Source organism: Mobula hypostoma, chromosome 9 (assembly GCF_963921235.1).
Source record: "Mobula hypostoma chromosome 9, sMobHyp1.1, whole genome shotgun sequence".
NCBI classification, from domain to species: Eukaryota; Metazoa; Chordata; class Chondrichthyes; order Myliobatiformes; family Myliobatidae; genus Mobula; species Mobula hypostoma.
In genome coordinates, this window is record NC_086105.1 from 19330570 (window position 1) to 19351604 (window position 21035).

At 42.3% G+C, this 21035-nt stretch overlaps 1 long non-coding RNA gene across 1 annotated transcript; it reads right to left on the reverse strand.

Moving 5' to 3' along the window:
• Positions 1–2650: 2650 nt before the first annotated feature.
• On the reverse strand, positions 2651–20315 carry LOC134352325 (uncharacterized). The gene is made up of 3 exons (XR_010019374.1): positions 20179–20315; positions 13334–13494; positions 2651–3154 (listed from the first exon to the last, which is right to left on the reverse strand). It is a non-coding gene; the product is annotated as an uncharacterized LOC134352325 (long non-coding RNA).
• Between the last annotated feature and the right edge of the window lie 720 nt (positions 20316–21035).

The window sequence follows — 21035 nt, forward strand, 5'->3', positions numbered from 1 at the left end:
AGTGTGGCAACCATTCCAGTGCCCAAGAGGAACAGGATGATCTGGCTCAATGACTGTCACCCAGCTCTATTATGATAAAGTGTATTGAAAGATTAGTCATGTCTAGAATCAACTCTTGCTTAAGCAAGGACATGAACCTGCTGCAATTTTTCCTATCACCACAATAGGTCTACAGTGGATGCCATCTTACTGCCTCTCCACTTGGCCTTGGAGCACCAGGACAGTAACAATACGTATGTCAGGTTGCTGTTCATTGTTTACAGCTCGGCATTCAACACAGTCATACCCTCAGTTCTACTCAACAAGCTCCAACACCTGGGCTTCTGTACCTCCCTCTGCAACTGGATCCTTGACTTCCTAACTGGGAGACCGCAGTCCGTGCAGATTGGAAATAACACCTCCTTCTCGCTGACAATCAACACTGGCACACATCAAGGATGCATGCTTAGTCCACTGCTCGAATCTCTCTACACCTAGCTGCAGCGAGAATTTATACACACCACCACATCAATAATACTGTTGTCAATCATTAATGCAAAATAACGAGATAAAATGACACAAAGCCAATAAATTACTAAGATTAGTGGTGGATTCTGTGTGAATTCACTTCATAACAATGCACTTAAAATGGCTCGTGATAATATTGGCATTATCATAAAAACAGATTAGAATAAAAGGAAGCTTTTGATCTCTTGAATAATACAGCATTTCATTCAGATTAATTTCTCTTTTCTTCTCGTTAAAGTTGACGTACCAATAGATTGTTTTTATCTTTATGTTATATTTTAATCCTGCTGAATACACTAGTCATTCGTATTCCCTTGTTGAATATAGGATTCGTTTTTTTCAGATATTGTCTTGCAATGCTTGGTGGAAATGACACGCCATCTATTGCCTTGAATCTTCCTGTAACGTCATGTACAGTTTAACATTTCTCTTTCTTCCAGTGCACATAACTCGTACCACATTCTCTAAAGACGTGAGAAAATTCATTAGGATTTACACACACTTATGATTATTCATTCAGATCAACTGAATACTGATCTGACAGTTGTACAGCATGTCTTCATTTAAGTTGCTAAATTTGCAACTTTCTTTTCTCATTTATAAGATGTGAGTACTGTTAGAATTAAATGCCCATCCTGATGTGCTCTAGTGGATGGCAACTAGCTGCCATTTTGAACTGCATGTCTGAGTTGTTTTGGTTAAGGTTCTCTCAGTGCTGAGTGAGCTATCCCAGGACTTAGACTCTAAAGTTCACAGTCTTTTTCATGCCATTAAGCAAGGGGTCTGTAGACCCCAGCTTGGGAACCCTTGCTCTAGAGTAATGAAGGAACAGCAGGTTGGTTTGTAACTCTTGTCCTGTGACGATAAAAGCCAAAGGTTTAGGAGATGCAGGTGCTGCAGTCTTGATGAGTTGCTGCATCCTGTAAATATTACATTACACAGCCTCATCCACGCCAGATATGGAGAAAGTAAAGTTCTACAAAATGGAGTTGTTAGTTAAGTAGCATGCTTTGTTCTTGGACAAAGCTAAGCTTCTTGGTTGATAGAGGTTCATCAATGAAGCAAGTGAGAAATATTCATCATACTCCTGGCTTGTGCTGGGCAGTGAGAAGATAGGTCATCTACCTTAAGATATTCCTTTTTGATCTGGTCTTATGATCAGACTTATTTCCCAATGATCAAGTTGTTAATGGAGTTGGATGAAACAGCAGAAAATGGCAGGTCTTGGAGAGCGTCCTGAAGAACATCTGACTTCCCTGATTTGAGACAAGTGATGATCTCAACCATCTTCCTTTGTGGTAAATCTGACTTCAGTCAAGGATTTATGGCACAGAAACAAGCCCATTGACCCAAGTAGTCCATGCCAACAGTGATGCCTCTGTAATGCTCTATTAAGTCTGTATTGTTTGACTCCTCTCCTATTCAAACACCTGTCCAAACAACTCCTAACCATTATAATTGTATCTGCTTCCAGCACTTTCTCTGGCAGATCATTACTAAACCTCTCCCTTCTGAATGAAAAAAAATGTGCCCCACAGATCTCCTTTAAATTTCTTCCTATGTCTGATCGTCTATTTCTCCAGGGTAGTGGATTTAAGCTATTTCCCTTGTATTCTTATAACACATATAAGGTCCTCGACTTCCCATGTTCTGCAGAAAGAAATTTAGCTTCTCTAATCCTCCTTGTAACCAAATGCCTCACTCCAGGCAAGCAGGCCAATCTATTTACCAACCTTGCAGATTGTCATTAAACGTTATCCATGGAACTATTGTCTTCCTCCTTCTCCATGTCATTGCTCACCATCATGTTCTTAATTGTCTCAACCCTTGATTCTCCCTTTGCATTCTAGTAGACTAATGGATATTTAGAATTCAAAGCATCCAAAGTAACAGGGCTATTCAATGAGGTCACAAAACCTATTGATTCAACAGAATAGTTTCAAAGGTACGTTTAATGTCAGAGAAATGTATACAATATACATCCTGAAATGCTTTTTCTTCACAACCATCCATGAAAACAGAGGAGTACCCCGAAGAATGAATGACAGTTCAATGTTAGAACCCAAAGCCACCCCACAGCTCCCCCTCCCACGCATAAGTAGCAGCAAAGCAATGACCCCCCTCGCCCACCAGAGAAAAAGCATCAGTGCCCCCCACTGAGCACTCAGGCATGCAGCAAAGCATCAATAAAGACACAATCTTGCAGTACCCCAAAGACTACTCATTCACTCAGTAATTTAACATACCACAGGCTCTTTCTCTTCCAATAAGGGAAAAAGAGGTTACGCCATTTCACAGCGAGACGTAACAAACAACTCGCTGATTTATGCTGTTAAAAGTTCCTTGCATTACTTTTTCCGAGCTCTGTGCCCAAAGAACCCGGGTCTCTGGGCACACAGCCAGCAGCCGGCTTGCTGCTTTCAATCTTCCGTCTCCCACTACACTTTGATTCCTTGCAGAGGCACTGACCACAAGTCTGCCCGCCTCCAGAGCCACGAAATCCAGGAAATCCAAAGGCGAGCTAATCTTCTAGGCTGCGTCCTTGGTATATCAAATAACGGTCAGTCGTGAGACCTCGGAGTGGATCCCATTCCCACAAAGAACTGAAATCAGCATAAAACTCCAGGCCATGGTCTTCAAAAGAACCCTGAAAGGGAAAAATAGAGATATTAAAGATAGAAATAGAGCTGTTTCCGAAGATGCTAGCAAAGGAATCGCCATTAGGCGCCACTGTCTCTTTAGCTCCACCCACCAAAGGTTCAATTACATTTAACTTTATATCAGGCAGAAAATATAAATATTCTCTGATCATTTGTTACATTGTTAGTATTGTTTGAAATTGGAGCTAAATTTCTAACAATACAGCTAATTAGACCATTAAGACCTTAAGATCATAAAACATAGGAGTCCATCGTGTTTGCTCCATCAATCCATTACGGCTGATATGTTATCCCTCTCATCCCCATTCTCCTGCCTTCTCCCTTTGACATTCTGATTAATCAAGAACCTGTCAACCTCCACCTTAAATATGCCGAATGACTAGGCCTCTACAGCTGTCTGCGGCAATGAATTCAATAGATTCACCACTTTCTGGCTAAAGAAATATTTCCTCATTTCTGTTCTAAATGGATGCTCCTCAATTCTGAAACTGTGCACTCTGGTCCTAGACTCCCCCACTATAGGAAACATCCCCTCCACATTCACTCTATCGAGGCCTTTCAGTATTCAATAGGTTTCAATGAGGCCCCCCTCGTTCTTCCAGATCCCAGCACATACAGGCCTAGAGCCATCCAGCGCGCTCCTCGTATGTTAACAATTTCATTCCTGGAAACATTCTCGTGAACCTCTTTTGGACCCTCTCTAATGCCAGCACATCGTTTCTTGGATAAGGGGCTCAAAACTGCTCACAATATTCCAAGTGCGGTCTGACCAATGGCTTATAAAGCCTCAGCATTTCATCTTTACTCTTATATTCTGGTCCTCTCAAAATTAATGCTAACATTGCATTTGCCTTCCTAACCACCAACGCAACTTGCAAGGTTTAGTAAATCCTGCACAGGTCTCCCAAGTCCCTTTGCACCTCTGATTTTTGAATTATCTCTTCATGTGGAAAATACTGTGCCTTTATTCCTTCTACCAGACCACACACTTCACTACACTATTTTCCATCTGCCACTTCTTTTCCCATTGCAGCACACCACTAGTCACCAGTAGCCAACCAGAAAAGGCTGCCTTTACTCCCCCTTTTTGCCTCCTGACAGTCAGCCAATCTGATTAGCCAAATCAATCTATTCAATTACATTTAACTTCATATCATTACAGGCAGACACAGCTCGGAATGCTCCCACAGATCCTGTGTGGAAGGAGCAGGGTGCTGGAGCTGTGTACCAATGTGTTTCAGGTAGGTATGTCCATCACTACAGCCTGCAGTCCTTCGACAAAAAAAAAAGCAATGACTTTTCAAATCAGGCAGCTCTCAGCCAGGAGGAGCTGAGACGTGGCATGAACTTCTAATGTTCAGCATCTGTCAATGTAATCATTGATTTGAGATAATCCGCGCATTTCCAAAGGCATCTCAATTCACTGGTGACTGTCTCCTTGTATTATCCTGTACAAGTGGATAATTCCAGGGAAGCCCTGCCTCTATAATAAGTCAGCATTATAAGCCATTTTAAAGAAATCACTTGCCCACTATTATTATGAACATAAAAGCATCATGCTGTAGGGGAGATCAGCGACAACGGGCTGTGCTGACGGCATTGATTACTCAGTAAGGGCAAACTCTGCACAGGTGCTCTATAACTTCACGGCACCCTGGATTAATTTCACACCATCAAATACAAAATCCGCTCCTTCAAACCATTGTGTAAAAATCTATAAAAAGGGAACATTATAATCTTTCAGCCAGGGCAATATGTTGCTATTCTTAGCTACTTACATGGACATCACCTTGCACTTTGTGACAACTGCACTAACATTCAGCTTTGGCTGACTCACCTTGGGATCTGAATGATGAAAAGCATGAGCAGAATTGACAATTAGGTTATTTAAGTAGGTTCGATCACCATGAGTTGCATAATGGAACACAAGTCTGAATCAAAATCAATATGGTTGTGGGGCCTCTTGTTTTTTCTCTTTTTCCTTAGAGGTCTGGAAATACTCTCACTGCGCTGCCATGTTGCTATAATACACCTGCCCTGCCAGAACCCAACCTTCACCTGCTCTGGTGAAGTTGTGTCCTTGGTCGGTCAGCCCCAGAATGCAAGGTACCAACTGTTGTATCGGCAGAACGGGATACAGGCTTGGATACACCACCATGAAAACAGCCAGCGTCGGCAGAGTGTTTCTGACGTCCCAAAATGGGACATGATTCTCTGCTCCCACGATCTCATCTGCACCTCTGTGTGGGCAAGCATTAACATACGCATCTTTTGCAGAGCTTTCATCCAGCCTCATCCAGGACAACTAAAACATCTTGGCTGTCTGCTCCCTATTATTAGCACCAGTGGGCCATAATCTCTGGTCTCTGGAAATTGTGTGCTGTTGGACAGGGTGAGCAGTGCTTTATAATGTAGGAACTGGGTCTCAAATGACACTGAAACTTGCTCCCTCAGCCAACATTACCTGGAATTACTTCCAGCATGAAGCTGAGGTTCTCCTGGGACCATTTCATCTCCCGAGGGAGCATGGACATGCATTCCTGTGCTGTTCCGACCATCTCACAGAGCTGATACTGTCACAGTGGGGGCATTGGTGGTGGCAAGGGTGGACCCAAATGCAAGACACATCTTGTGAGGTTAACTAAATTGAGTTTATTGCTCAATACAAGGAGAGCAAAGCAGAAGCAGGAATAGCGAACTGGACAAGGATTCAGGACTACGACTAGGCTGGGACCAAGGGTCTGGGCTTGGACTCAGAATCACGGACCGCCAGGGCCAGGACTCTTCTTATTCATTGGACAGACTCATACACAGGACATAAAACACTGAGCCGGGAATCCTCCTTAGACATGGGACGGAGTCGGGACTCTTCTTGACACAGGGTCAGGACGCTCCCAGGGTACAGGGCCGGGACCCCTTTTAGATGCACGACATGGATACGGAGGCCACCCAACGATGGACAGAACTATAACTGGGCTCAGGTACACTCCAAGCCGCGGCGAGCTCTTGACTCACCCCAGCAGGTTAACTTTGACTGACCCGTACTGACAAGGGAAGGCAGTTTGCTGGCACTTGCTCCGGGAGGAGACTAGGCTTGCTCTGGCCAGATGACATTGGCTCGCAGTACCTTTGGTGACTTTGCAAACACTCTTACGCCGAACGGCTGAAAGCCGGAGACTATAAACTGCCGGTTCAGCCGAGAGTAAATTGCCTCCAATCACCAAGCCCAAGGGACACGGGAAAACAGGGAACCAAAGGGAAACAGAGAGTCAACGGTCCAGATCGTAACGCAAACAAAGTAAATTATAGGGACTCCGATCCGGACCATGACAGATATGACAAACTAGAATGCAGTTAGGCGGGCTTCTCAAGATTCCTCCTGTCTAAGTGCTTCCCTGTCATGGGGTTCATCAAACCCTCGAAGTCAGTCCCACTGCCTTCTCCCGTCTTGCTTGACTGCAGCCTTCTAGTGCCAAGTGGCTCACCTCAAGAAGCACACCCCTCTCTTTTCCTCTAGGGCAAGTAGTTTAGCTGCTGCTCTGTTAAAAAAAAAGACACAGTTGCATCCTCTTCTACTGCTGCAGCCAATACTGCCATCTCTTCCTGCTCCACTGGCTCAGAGCTGCACTCCCTCCTACTTTGAGGAAAGCCTAACCAGGCCCTTCAAGTTAAATTGCCATGCAGCAAGTATCATAACATCACTGAGTGACGCACCTTCAATTACTCCAAAAGACTGAGGTTTGGTAAAATACTGAAAGGCTTTTATTCGCTGTACAATACGACCTCCACAGTGAGTGTCTGCCCCCGGACTGAGGGGGAGGGGCAAGGCGAACACCTTTATACAGGACTCTGTGGGAGGAGCCACAGGGGCAGTCAGCAGAGGGGTGTGTCCAGACAGGTAACCGAGTTACAACATATATACATGGTTTACCACATTGAGCTTGCCTCTTTCTTTTGGATGCACCTCCCTCTAGTAAAGATACTTTCATTGAAGAGTTAGTTTATGTTAATAGAAGCTACCTTTCTCCTCATGCCTAAAGCTCACTTGTCCTAGCACCCATTTCCAGCACTGCCTCCTCCAAAGGAGTTAAACCTGTTATTCGTAGCTGGGCCACTTTAGGCTGGAGCACCAGGTACCTGCTCGCGGAGGTCTTCATTCACAATAGTGAATAATTGTGAGAGGTGATTCAGTAGTCGCACCACAGTGGTCTTCTTGGATGATTTTATGGGATAGGTGTATGTGTGCCCGAGCAGGGATGCAGGGGGATTAGGAGTCACAGTGCTTTGGCCAGTCAGTGTGTGAGTGAGGGTGCATAGATACATGTGTGGAGGGAGAAAGAGAGGTGCAAAGTGCAGCCCGAATGGGAGAGGAGAGAGAACATCAGAGAAACGGTAATGTGGAAAGGGAGAAAGGAGCCTTGCTCCCTGCACTCTGGAATCACCAGAGCAGTAACCGTGCAATTGTAGGCTGGCTGATGAGGCTGCAACCACATGGCTAAGTGCTGGTAGGAGGGAATAATTCCTAGAACACACACTGTTTCTGAAACTATGTGTTATTACCTGAAAAAGACCAACAGCACTTTAAAATTAAGCTATTAAATATTATGATATTTTAGACCTTTTCGAAGTAGCATTAGGAGACACACAATGACTTAACACCAAAAAACAGTGCAGATAAACTTCTAAGGTATGAATTGCTATTTGCTTTATTTTACAGGCAGTAGTTGAAGGTACAGATTACTAAAACATTCTACCTTAAAGTGTTATCTTGTAAATAAAATATTAAAGCATGCCAAATATTTCAGCAGGGCACATTTGCTTTGAATCTGTTGTCAGCATGAAACAGATCAAAATACTCAAGTCCCTGAATGGTCAGCTTATAGTAGCCTTGGGAATTTTTGGATTTATCTGACATTCAATCCCCGTAAAAAAAGAAAAAAAAACCTTCCAATACAGTATGCAAAATAAATAATAAGGCATCTGCTTGTCTTGCGAGACCATAGATCTGCGCCTGGAAAGTCATCACTCTCCAGGGTGCAGGCCTGGGCAAGGTTGGATGGAAGACCAGCAGTTGCCCATGCTGCGAGTCTCCCCTCTCCATGACACCAATGTTGTCCGAGGGAAGGGCATTAGGACCCATGCAGCTTGGCACCAGTGTCATCGCAGAGCACTGTGTGATTAAGTGCCTTGCTCAAGGACACGACACGCTGCATCGGCTGGGGCTTGAACTCACAACCTTCAGATCGCTAGTTGAATGCCTTAACCACTTGGCTACGTGCCCACAGTATGCAAAATAATACTATTGCTTTTATTGCTGTTCTTATTAATCCTTTATTTGTATTATTTAGAGATGAAAGATAGGTTTGTGTTTATGTCTTCATCAATTACCTATTCAGATCCTGGTACAAAAGTTAAAATTTGATCTTAACATTCATATACAAAGTTCCAAGTAAACTTGCTATCAAAGTACGTACATGTCACCATATACAACCTTTTTCTTGTGAGCATTCACAGTAAATACAAAGAATCACAATAGAATCAGTATTTTATTGATTCTGTCATATAAAGGCCACACACAACAAGACGGACAAATAACCAATGTGCAAAAGACAACAAACTGTGCAAATACAAAAAGAAAAAATAATAATAATAACAACAATAATAAATAAATAAGGAATAAATATGGTGAACATAAGATGAAGAGTCCTTGAATAAGATTCCATAGGCTGTGGGAATGGTCAGTGAGGGGATGAGTGGAGTGAAGTTATCCCCTATTGTTCAAGAGCCTGATGATTGAGAGTAATAACTGTTCCTGAACCTGGTGGTGTGAGTCCTGAGGTTCCTGTACCTCCTTCCTGATAGCAGCAGTGAGATGGGAGCATGGCCTGAATGGTGGAGGTCCTGATGATGGATGCTTCTTTCCTGTGACAGTGCGCTACGTAGATGTGCTCAATGGCAGTGAGGGCTTTACCCGTGATGGATTGGGCCGTATCCACTACTTTTTCTAAGTTTATCTGTTCTAGAGCATTGGTGTTTCCATACCAGGCTGTGATGTAACCAGTTAATATATACCCCACTGCACATCAATTTATGTTTGTTAAAGTTTTAGATGACATGCCGAACCTTCACAAACTTCTAAAAGCGTATGACTGCTTTCTTACCACATTTCTGAGGAGCACAAAATGATTTGTTTTCAGGGTCCTGATTTTACTGGTCACCAGATTCCATCCTCTGCTTTTTTTTATTTTGAGGCATAGAAAGGAGAAGGAGCAGCAGAGGTTGTTTAAAAATTATGCATCAAGTGGAGAGTTGATTGTTTTCTTTAAGGCATGGCAGTGAATAAAAAAAGGCAAGATCCATGCACTTCTCAACATGGTTACTCTATGGCTCGTGGAGCAGCCATGTTGGGAAGGGCAGTGTTGAGTTTGGAAGTGCTGCTATTGATGTGTGGTGTTGATGGGGAGGGTAAGCAGCAACAAGGTAACGCAATACAGGATTTTTCATTTTCCTTGTTAAAAGTGATGATGCTCAATATGTTCCCCCTTGTGAGATGTAGGCATTTAAAGAGAGATCAAGCGTCTCTGGTGACAATGTCTGCAGGAAATGTTCATCTACAGGGCTTTCTCCAACTGCGTGGATTGGCTGGACTCACTGGGGAGCGTTCAGCTGGCAAAAATAGTTATAGGTAGGAGGTTCAAGGAGATAGTCATGCCAGAGGTTCAGTCAGATATAACCATGACTGCCAGGAGGAGAAGGCAGTAGTCCAGGATTTCCTGTGGCTAGTCTGCTGTTCTCCTCTCTAAAAAGTGTACCATTATGGATACTGTTGGTGAACGGTCTCTCAGTAGAAATTACAGATCGGTGTTGACATGACTGGCTCTATTGTACAGCAAGGTAGGTCAAAGTCTAAACAGCAATATTGATCGAGATTTATTTATATTGATATCTCTGAGCAAGGCTCAAGGATGATGTATCGCCTTCCTAGAGCCAGGATCGACGATGTCTCTGAGCATATTCTGAAAGAGGAGGTTGAGCAGATATATTGGTACTAATGACCTTGGCGGAAAGCACTATAAAGTCCTGAAAATGGAATTCAGGTAGTTAAGCAGAAAATGCTCCTTTCAGGTTGTAGCTTTAACATTACTCCCTTAAAGGCAACATGCCTTAAAGGCAAGAAATAGAAAGCTGATACAATTAAAGACAATTAAAGGGGTGGTAGGGAGGGGAGAGCTTCCAGTAGACAGATCACTGGGCTGCCTTCAGTGTGGATGAAACTTTAAAGAAGGATCGGTTGCTCCATTACAGGAGAGGCACCAAAATTCTTGCCAAAAGGATCCATATTACTGCTTATGATAGTTTAAACTAGCACAGCAAGAGAACCAGAGCAACAGATCAACAACTAGAGGCCTTGATGTTAGGTAGAGTTTAGGTCAAGTAAGGCTGGAAGAAAGGACCAGTGGGGCTAGGTAATGAACATGGTGGGCTGATGGACTGAGGTGTACTTATTTCAATGCAAAGAATATTACAGGTAAGGCAGATGTATATAATCTGGATTAGTACATGAGCAAAAAATTTAAAGGTTCGTCTATTATCAAAGATTATATGCAGTATGCAAATCTGAGATTCGTGTTCTCCAGATAGCCATGAAACAAAGAAAACAACTCAAAGAAAAACATCAATCCCAGCAAAAAAAACAAATCTTTCAAATGGCAACACAATCATAAACCATCTCCCTCATGTAAAAAAAAATAATAATTTGCAATCGGCAACAAGAACAGCTGCGATGTTGTAGACATTAATGAGATTAGCTTGCGAGAAGGACATGACTGGTATGCAACGTTTCAGGAGCTGGACATTTCAGATGGATAGATAGAGATAGGGGAGTTCCAATATTAATAGCCATTGGCAAGTAGAGTGACAGATATGTAATCAGATAATGGAAGTTGTGAAAACACAGGTTAGTTGTAGTTGTAGTAGTTACCTTTAATTTCCACATATTGATTAGGACTCCCTTAGGCCAGAATTTGTTAGGTGCATCAAGGAATATCTCTTGGCACAGTTTGTAGAGGATCAGCCAGGGAAGGAGCCATACTGTGCCAACCAACTGGAGTTCAAGGACTTCTTTAATCTTACTGCTGCAGTCAAAGATTCCCACCTGCTTCAAAAGTGCAATAATCATACCAGTGCCCAAGAGGAGCGGAGTGAGCTGTCTCAACAACCATCACCCAGTGGCGCTCATATCTACTGTGATGAACTGCTTTGCGAAGTTGGCCATGGCTAGAATCCACTCTTGTCTAAGCAAGGACCTAGACCTGCTGCAATTTACTTATCACCACTATAAGTCTACAGCAGATGCAATCTGACTAGCTTTCCAATTGGCCTTGGACGATCCGGACATTAGTAATACCTACATCAGGCTGCTGTTTATTGACTGCTCAGTTCTAATCAACAAGCTCCAAAACCCGAGTCTCTGCACCTCCCTCTGCAAATGGATCTTTGACTTCCTCACTGGAAGACCACAGTCTGTGCAGATTGGAAATAACATCTCCTCATTGATAGCCAGCACTGGCACACCTCAAGGTTACATGCTTAGCCACTGCCCTACTCTCTCTACACCCACAATTGCGTAGCTAGGCACAGCACAAACACCATCTATAAATTTGCTAACCACATAACTATTATTGGCAGAATTTCAGATGGTGACAAGGAGTGTGCAGGAGTGAGATGGATCAGCTGGTTGGGTGGTGTTCCAGCAACAGCCTTGAACTCAGCATCAGTAAGACCAAAGAACTGATTGTGGGCTTCAGGAAGGGTAAGTCAAGAGAACACACACCGATCCACACTGAGGGATCAGAAGTGAAAAGGATGAGCAGTTTCAAGTTGCTGGATGTCAACATCTCCAAGGATCAATCTTGGGCCCAACATATTGATAAAATTACAAAGAAGGCACAATGGTGATTATATGTCATTAAGGGTTTGAAGAGAATTAGCATGTCACCAAAGATGCTCACAAATTTCTACAGACGTACTGTGGAGAGAATTCTAACTTGTTGCATCACCATCTGGTTTGGAGGGGCCACTGCAGATTGGAAAAAGCTGCAGAAACGTGTTAACTCAGCCAGCTCCATCATGGGCACTAGCATCCTCAGCATCCAGGACCTCTCCATAAGGCAATGCCTCAAGAAGGCAGCATCCATCATTAAGGACCACCATCATCCAGGACATGCTCGTTTCTCATTGTTACCATCAAGGAGAAACACAGAAAACCTACAGCACAATACAGGCCCTTCGGCCCACAAAGTTGTGCCGAACATGTCCCTACCTTAGAAATTACTAAGCTTACCCATAGCCCACTATTTTTCTAAGCTCCATGTACCAATCCAAAACTCTCTGAAAAGACCCTATCGTATCCGCCTCCACCACCGTTGCCGGCAGCCCATTCCACGCACCAACCACCCTCTGCGTAAAAAAAACTTACCCCTGACATCTCCTCAGTACCTACTCCCCAGCATCTTAAACCTGTGTCCTCTTGTGACAACCATTTCAGCCCTGGGAAAAAGCCTCTGACTATCCACACGATCAATGCCTCTCATCATCTTATACACCTCCATCAGGTCACCTCTCATCCTCCGTCGCTCAAAGGAGAAAAGGCCGAGTTCACTCAACCTGTTTTCATAAGGCATGCTCCCCAATCCAGGCAACATTCTTGTAAATCTCCTCTGCACCCTTTCTATGGTTTCCACATCCTTCCTGTAGTGAGACGACCAGAACTGAGCACAGTGAGAAGGTACATAAACCTAAAGACACACACTCAACATTTTAGGAACACCTTCTTCCCCTCTGGCATCAGATTTCTGAATGGACAATTAATCCATAAAAACGACCTCAGTATTTTTGTTCTCTCTTTTTGCACTACTTATTTAATTTACATATACGTATAGATACGTATATACTTACTGTAATTTATAGCTTTATTATGTAATGCATTTTACGGCAGCCGCAAAAAAAACAAATTTTACGACTTATGCCAGTGATATTACAACTGCTTCTGATTCTGAAAAATAAGCCTGTCCGGGTAACCGGAAATTCAATGGGGAGAGCATTTTGGGAACAATGATCATATTTTTAAAGTTTTCAGTTAGATATGGATAAGGATAAGACTGTACCTCGGAACAAAAGTGCTACATTTGGGGAAGGCTGACTATAACAGCTTAGTGCAGGAGCTGGGAACGGTAGATCAAGAGCAGTAGTTTTATGGAGGTAAGTCCACATCTGACACGAGAGTCTTCTGCAGGTCCGCTGGTCAGAATGTAGGACCAATATGTTCCTGTGAGGAAGAAAGACAAGTATGGTAAAGTTCAGGAACATTGGACCAAAGGGATATTGCAAATTTAGTCAAAAAGGAAAAGGGAGCATATATACAATAAGTCTCAGGAAGCTGAAATCATCCAGGGCCTTCAAGGAATATAAAGTGAGAAGGAGAGAGAAATTAAACGGTGAAACAGGAGGACTAAAAGGTACTATGAAATGTCCTTGGAGAGTTGGATTAAAGAGAATCCCAAGGCATTTTAAACATACATTGAAAACAAAATGTAACTGGAGAGATGGTAATACCACTCAAGGGAACTTATACCTGGAGCCAGGGGTAATAGGTGAGTCACGTTAGTATTCACCAAGAAAAAGGAGACGAAGGATAGTGAGAGCAGGGAGGGTTATACTGACATACATTAACGTCAAGGACGATGAGGTGCTGAGGCTCTTGAAGGGCATTAAGGTGGATAGGACCCAAGGCCCAATCCAAGTTATTGAAGGAGTCAGGAAAGGAGATTGTTGGGACCTTGACATATTTCTCTGTATCCTCTTTTGTCACAGGTGACATCCCAGAGGAGTGGAGACTAGGCAATATTATTATTGTTTGAGAGCACAGTATAGACTAAAGTATACAAAATTATTAGAGATATAGACAGGGTGGATAGTCAAAGTCTTTTTCCCAGCATGGAAATGTCAAATATGAACTTTGAGGTGAGAGGGGAAAGTTTGAGGAAGATTTATGTGGCATATTTTTTACTCAGAGAGTGGTTAAGTGCCTGTAAGGAGATACCTGGACATGGTGGAAGCAAATACCATAGCAAAGTTTAAGAGACACTTAGACAGACACATGAGTGGAGAGTCACTTCATGGATATAGGTCATGTGCAGGCAGATTAGCAGTTTAAGTTGGTATCATGGTCAGCACAGACATTGTGAGCTAAAAGGACTTCTCCTGTGTGGTACTGCTCTATATACTTTGGGTCACAGTCCAAATTCTGATTTTCCCATCTTCCATCTAGAGGTTAATGTAGATGGACCAACCAGTGTCAAAGACATTCTGTGGGGCAGAGTGGAGGTGCTGGTCAATAGTTAATTAGAAACCTGATATAACTCTACTCAAATTCATTGAAGCAATTGAGAAAAAAATGTTGAACTCCAGATGTAATCCTCAGCTTCCAGTGTTTTTGGTGGTTTGGGATGTATCAAAGAGATCCCATGTTTAAACTTATACTTTCTCGTCCTTCTCCCAAATGACTGAATTGCCTCCTTGAATCTTTCATCATTTACATGCCCCTGTTTTCACATAATACTGGAGGGCAGGACTCTTCCAGCTACCTTCTCTGCCAACTAAAGTTTGGGAAGCAGGACAGTTAATTAAACCATTCTATCAACTGACCGCTGCAGAGTTTACAAGAAAAGATGGCGTCTCACCAATATTAAATCTGAACTCTTGACCCCAAATAATGATCTACAATTGCACAGAGTGTAAAGAATGCAACTTCGGTAGTTTGATACAGTACGTCTTGCTTTTCAATTAAACTCTTCCTTAATTTCAGATATGAGGTAGACTTTAATCCTTTGTGGACACATTGGAGTAAAGTTAAATACATAAATTAACTCATTACTAAATAATTTTTACACAAATATTAGTAAATATCATAAATACCATACCTTTATAAAATATCAACTTTAATTTTAAATACATCTTTATTTTTACCTTTATATTTAAACACTTCGGCCTATTTTATCATGTGCCTCCAAGTATCTAAAAACCTCTTCGATAATAATGGACTCTCTAACATTTGCCAACCACCAAAGTCAGGCTGGCTGCCCTAAAATTTCCTGTCTTTTGCCTCCTTCCCTTCTTAAAGAGTGGAGTAACACTTACTATTTTCCAGTCCTTCGGAACCATTCCAGAACCTAATAATTCTTGAAAGCTTACTACTAATGTCTCTACAATCTCTTCATCTACTTCTTTCAGAACCCTGGGCATAGTCCATTTGGTCCAGGTGATGACTTATTTATCTTGAGATCTTTCAGCTTCCCAATCACCTTCTCCTTAGTAATAGTGACTACGCTCACTTCTGCTCTCTGACACTCTCAAATTTCTGGCCTGCTGTTAGTGTCTTCCACTGTGAAAAATACTTATTCAGCTCATCTGCCATTTCTACCTCTTTAATGCCATTTTCCAGTGGTCTGATAGCCACTGTTGCCACTCTTTTACTCTTTATATATCTGATAAAACTTTTAGTATCTTTCTTTATATTATTAGCCAGTTTACATTCATGGTTTTTTTTTCTCTCCTTCCTTATTGCTTTTTAGTTGCTTTCCATTGTTTTTTAAAAGCTTCCTAATCCTCCATCTTCCCATGAATTTTTGTTATGTTGTACAGAATGTCCTCTCTTTGTTTTTATGCATGTCAGCCATGGTTGCTTTCAGAATGCTTTATCTTTCCTTTGGGATGAACCAATCCTGTGTATTGTGATTTAGTCCCAAAAATTCCAGCTATTACCACTCTACCATCATCCCTGCATGTGCTCACTTCCAAGTATTTTTGTCCAGCTCCTCTTTCATGCCTCTGCAGTTACCTTTACCGAACTGTAATACTGAATAGATAGATAGGTAGATGTACTTTACTGGTCCCGAGGGAAATTGGGTTTCATTACAGCCGCCCCAACAAAGAATAGAGCATAAGTATAGCAATACAAAAACCACAAACAATCAAACAACAAAATGCAAACTATGCCAGATGGAAATAAGTCCAGGACCAGTCTACTGGCTCAGGGTGTCTGACCCTCCACTGGAGGAGCTGCAAAGTTCGATGGCCACAGGCAGGAACGACCTCCCGTGATGCCCAGTGTTGTATCTCGGTGTATTTGAGTCCAACAGCAAAAAGTTCAATATCCGGTCTACAAACACGTTCCTCGATCGTAATATGACCCGGATTGCACCATCCATTGTTTACCAGAACAGTGAGCACCCAACTCCTTTATGCTTACCGCTCTCAGTGCACTTCCGGTCAGCCCAAATGGTCTGGAAGCCGTCCATGGAAAAGATTTGATCGGGTATGTCCTCGTGCAGCCCAGTTCCAGTAAAACACATAACACTGCACTCCCGAAATGTTCTCTGACGCCTGGCTAGCACCGTCATGAAACATATAAAACTGTTATATCTATCAAAGGGGTGAGCTATGGAGAGGAATAGCAAGTTTGCTCACTGCCATGGTGTTATCTGTAGAGTTACTGGGTGGGACGGATTTCAGATCAGCCTGTAGGCTCAGACGAGTCTATTCATTACATCAGAACAAGGGAATACAAGCCTCAGCTAACAGACTGTATATAGAGAGAACGTGTTACACTATATTTCCCATTTCTGGGGACACATTGATGTGCACATTTCAGCTGTAGAGATGGTGAAGTTATCATCTTCTTCTCATTACACAGCGAAGCCAAATGAAACCTCCATGTACCCACATACATATAATTGGCATGGACATCAGTGGTGACTGTCAGATTGGTTCCTCCTCCACAAGCTCTGTTGTATTCCATTGCAATCACAGTAAATGAGGTGGAAAATGGTGGCGCGACACAGCTCGCAGCGGCCACTCCAGTGGTGATGTCTGTTATTTGTCAAGTAGGGTGCCGTGCACAATCCTGATTTGATGGAGACGGACGTGAGAGCACGGAGGAATATCTGGTGAAACTTCTGAAATGCCTGCTTCGCTGCTGCTGCTGCTGCTACTGTGTGATCCAGAATCTCCGGAGGGGAAGGCCCTGAGTCCTCGGCTTTACTTGTTGCTCGGCGGCCGGGGCGGGGTTGAAGCGCTCGGCAGAGGATGGTGCTTAGAGAGGCTGTGTCGGAAGGGCTGGTCAGAGGCTTGAAGTTTTCGGACGGACTCAGAGTCTGCTGCGGTCGGGTGCTTCCAATGGTGCTGCATCGGCGAGTTGGCGGCGCTTGGAGGTTCACGGCGGGGAGAGTTTCTCCCTTCTGCTGCCTGCGTGAGATGATGAGTCTATCGGGACTTTGAGACTTTTTTTACCGTGCCCATGGTCTGCTCTTCATCAAATTATGGTATTGCTTTGCACTGTTGTAACCATATGTTATAATTATGTGGTTTTGTCAGTTTAGTCTTGGTTTGTCCTGTGTTTTCTTGTGATATCATTCTGGAGGAACGTTGTATCATTTTTTAATGCGTGCATTTCTAAATGACCATAAACAAAAACTGAACTGAACTGAAATCAGTAAATGAATGAAATAATTCTGAACTATTCTTACTGCAAAAATCTCTGACAATATTACACTTAGATTCAGGGAATATCATTGAATTTGTTAATGGTTTCTCAGCCTTTTTATGGGTGCATAAGCTTTGTACCCATGAAACATTAATTTCATGTATGGGGACGCTATTCCTATCTCACTATGTATTGACCTTAAAATGATAAAATTATTACTAAATGCTTCATTTATGGCATTTCTGCTTCCATCTGATATATGTGTATGCTTCAACTTTTATTATCAATCAGTAAAATACTTTAAACAATCATGAAAAGCCAGTGTTTTTTAAATTTTTTCTGGACAGGTGTATCGCTGCATGTTGGGAATTTGTTATTTTTATGGGTTCTCTTTTAAGTACATAATGTGCATTTTTCTCTCTGCACATTAGGTATTCAACAGATTTCTTTTTTTTAATACATGGGTTCTTTTGGGTTTCTTTGTTTCATGGCTCCCTGTTAGGAGGCGAATCTCAAAGTTGTATAATGTATGCATACTTTGATAATAAATGTACTTTGAACAATGAGAATCGTCAATTACTTTGAGAGGACTGTGAGGCTGTGCTGAATTGCAATGGTGCATGAAATGAAGGTAGAGGTTTGGGTTTTGGTGCTGTCATTTGGTACAACTGAATGGCTTATGAGGCTAACTCAATCAATGTTAAGGGTCAGCCACAGTCCTGTGTGTTGAACTTCACCATGGAACGACATAATTTTAATTTCCCTGAAGGATATTTGTGAATTAAATGGTTGTAACTGTAAGCACTATCCATTGCAAATAGATGTTTAACCTGCTTGATAATAATTACTGTTACTAGATACGATGACAGGCGGCAACTCCCACTGGAAGAGAGGAAGTGCATGACCCATATTTATCTTGATCTTTGCTGGCTGAAGCAAATGCCATTACTACATCAGTGACCACAAAATCCAGGCCATGAATGCAATTATGAGAATGGACGAGGAAGTGGAACAATAAATGCTGTTTATCCACTAGTGTTGTTGCTTTCTTCCAGAATTCATTCGTTCTAGCATCCTGTTTCGTATAGAAACTTCATATATTTGTTTGTGAGAGTTACACAATCTCTCGCTGTATCCACAGTTTCAGGAATAGCAGTGGCCTCATTTACACAAATGCAGCTCCACGCTGCAGGGTAGCATAAAAAGATGGAATGAATCAATGAATCAAGTTATTTCACAGAAAAAAAATAATACATGTCAAATTATCTTCCAGTTACATTTTTTAAAGATGTACTATTTTCTGGTTTAAGATGGTGCTGATGAAGCCCAGTGGCTCCTTATCAGTAGCAAACAAAATTAAGAATACAAGTAAATACTTTGTTAATAACACTTACTCTGGTAAACGATCACTGCAAACAATGGAGGCAAGGAAGAGGCAGGCAAGCAAGTGCGAGGCAGAGCTGAGGCAAGCGGAGGCAAGGCAAGGCCCATCCACCAAAACCGAGAGTGAGGAAACACTCACGTTTGATCAATCTAAGCGCCAGCCCAATTTGGAAAGGTCGGGTAGAGCCCGAAATGTGGCGGCGAGGGCCTGGCCCAGAGCGTATCGAATTGACAGGGCCTGAGTGAGGAACAACCTGATGTTTGGACAATTATAATGCCGGGCCAGAATGAAAAGGCAGGCTGTCGGGCCAGTTCTACTCACTGTTCGCTCGGCTCTGCACCGAACTGAGGCTGCGGCCTGCTCCTGCTGCGGTGATGTCTGGCTTCGTGTCTGTGGAATTACTTTCGATCTGGGTGCTGTTTGCTCGTGCAATTTGTTTTTCTTTCTCTCTGCACTTGGTGTTTGACAGTCTTTATTTTTAATGGGTTCTTTCAAGTTTCTTTGTTTTGTGGCTTAAGGAGACAAATCTCAAGGTTGTATGATGTATACATACTTTAATAATAAATGTACTTTGAACTCCTTCAAAATAAATTGATGCTTATTCTAACACTTGATGCATGAATTTAAACATTAACATGAACCTTAGGGGTTTCATTAAATAACATTGGATGATTAATTGATGTTGGCATAGTGTTGCCCACATAATTTCCCGACCATTACATTTTACAGGCTATAATGTGGCTGTCGGTTCAGGTCATATCAATCGAGCATACTCTTCCCCTACGCTATTCCTCCAGCTCCAATTACTGTTTACAGTTCCACAGTTCTATACGAGCTTGAGGCTTCAATATCAGGGCTGTTCACATGGTCAATGCTGAAACCCAAAACACAGAGCAGCCTTACAGCTTTTGACAGGTCACAGCTGTTAACAGCCTCTAAACAGTTCCCATTTTTCTCCGATAATCGGAGATAATTAACAGTTCAAATGTATTTAAAATTGATAATGGTAATTTAAAGCAATTTAAATGACTAGTGACAAATGAAAAACATCAAACATAATAAAGAAAAATAAGCAAAAAGTTTACCTGCAATTCTCCCTTTAATTTAGGTCAGCAACCTCATTCAAATGTAAACACCACCCCAAGGTTCATCTGCTCTCTGGGAGGAGGTGAATCACATTTCGCCCCCAATGCTGTGCAGAGACCAGCAGCAGAACACGAGTTCAGAGAACAACATCTGACCTTCAGCTGATTTCTGAATTGCACATAGTTATGCACAGTCACAGAAATCAGAGGGCAACTGGCCCACGAGAGTGTCACCAAATGATTTTCACTTGCCGGAGTCACCAGCAAGTGCATGCTGATCCATGCAATTACTTCTGAGTTGATATCAGTTAAAATCAGGACTTTGTTGAATAACGTACTAATTGCCCAATCATTAATAACCAGCAGGTGGCTGTTATAATTTCAGATTTAGCCTTGTATAATTGCAAATGATAACATCTAAAGCAATTTGAGGATAAATATAAAAAAAGGTGTTTGACTAATAATGATGGCTGAACTTGCTTCTATAATTTATTTCCATATACTGTTTGGTCAGTGTCCTTTATGAAACATTTATTCATCTCTGCTTATTTATTTCAACATAACCTCTGTGTTTGTACTTTATGCCTCTACTGATGAAGCCCAGAATCCCATTGCTCTAATAACTGCCCTCTCCTCATGTCTTATCAATTTCTAAGAATTATGTGTGTGTACACCCAGGTCTCTAAAGTCAGATGTCACCTGGTTTGGTTGTCTGCCAGTTTGGACTCTCTCTTCCCAAGTACTAATTGAACTCATGAGCTTGTGAGATTGCAAAATGGATGAGCAGTCTGTATATTGTATAATTTTTGGTGAGAGTGGTATTTATTGCTCCAAAGGAAATAATTTAAGGGACTGGC